This window comes from Lactuca virosa, chromosome 7 (assembly GCF_052849685.1).
Source record: "Lactuca virosa cultivar CGN04683 chromosome 7, Lactuca_virosa_CGN04683_v6, whole genome shotgun sequence".
In the NCBI taxonomy this organism is placed as follows: Eukaryota; Viridiplantae; Streptophyta; class Magnoliopsida; order Asterales; family Asteraceae; genus Lactuca; species Lactuca virosa.
Genome location: NC_136432.1, coordinates 188384064 through 188385769, shown reverse-complemented (window position 1 = coordinate 188385769; position 1706 = coordinate 188384064).

Below are 1706 nucleotides of genomic sequence, written 5' to 3'. Positions count from 1 at the left end.
CATATTGCTCGCCGGAATGAGTTTCGTTTATCCATTTCACAGAAGTTCTTATTATATGCTTGCGTGCTATAAATTTTCATATTCTCATAATGAAGTTACAATGACATGGGAGGCAAATATATATATATATATATATATATATATATATATATATATATATATATATATATATATATATATATATATATATATATATATATATATATATATATATATATATAAGAGATATGATAGACCTAACTCGAGGTAGAAGGTTTATTTTGGGAACCATTTTTTTCACTATTCTACCGAACATCTTAGGAAAAGCGTTTCATATTGTAGTTTGGATCTCCCTTGGGACTTTTTAAGTGCATGAGAGCGAAGTGTAATTGCCACACTTTTATTTGTATATTTATCTTTGTTAAGCTTGATCATGAAACTAACAAGTTAACTTAATTGTCTTTAAAGCTTTCTCTTTTAGTTTTCAAATGGCTGGGGGACTTATTTGTTTGTCCGTTCACATCTTTTGATGTTTGGTACACTTGTACTCGTTGAGGGTTATTTTTTCATTCTTTTTGTTAGGACCTGTTATATCAATTAAATAACCCGGTTTTAAAACGAGTTTTATTGTCTTCGAGTCCTATGTGAAAAAAGAAATAAAACCCGGTTCCAAGACCGGGTCCTATCAATCTAAAACCGGGACATATAAGGACACTACAACAATAACCAGCTATAGCGACGACGAATTCGAGCTCTCTCCCAACGACATGTCGTCGGCATAGGGTATGCCGACGACATGTCGTCGGTATAGAGTCGTCGGCATAGTCGTGTCAGCATAGGTCAATAGTGTCGTCGGTATAGATGTCGTCGCGATAGCTTCGCCTATGGCGACGACATGTCGTCGGGATAGGTTTTGTCAGTCATATTTTCGGGGATAAAAAATAAAGTTTTATTAATTACCTATAGCGACGACATGTCTTCGCCACAGACTTTCTCTATTACGATGACAAGTCGTCGCTATAGGGTTTTAACAGGAGCAAATGACATACCTATAGCGACGACTTGTCGTCGGGATAGGAACTGTTTGTTTTTTTTTTTCAATTTTACAGTTTTAGTACATTGCCATTCCTGCATTTTTAACAAATCCAAAACACATTCCAACATATATCAATTGAAATACATTAACTAAGTACCATTGTTCAAATTCAAAACATCAAATTCAAGTAGTTAACTAACATTGTTCAAAACACTAAAAAAACATCAAACATCATTATCATTATCATTATCATATCCTTCTCCTTCTTCTCCTTCTCCTTCTTCTTCCATCCTTTCGGCAACTTGTTGAGAGGTAGTTGCTTGTGTGTTAGAGTTGAATAGAAAGTTAGGAAGTGGTGGTGGTTGGAAGCCCGGAATACATGCCGCCAATGATGCATTATATTGTTGCAAGTATTCTTGCATTTGTTGTGCATCAAATTGGGATTGAGATTGGGATGATTTTGAAGTGGAAGGTCGTTCATTTGGAATTAAACCGAAGTTAGCGGTTGGTCTCCTACCCACCCCGCGAGCATGCCCGCGTCTCGTCCCAAGGGCACGTTCTAAACATTCTTCCTCGTCTACTATTCCGCCTTCCCCAACCTCGCTTTGCATTTTCTCATATTCTTTTTGAATTTTTTCCTAAAATAAAGAAAACAATAAACATACGTTAATTAAAACAAACACCTAAACTT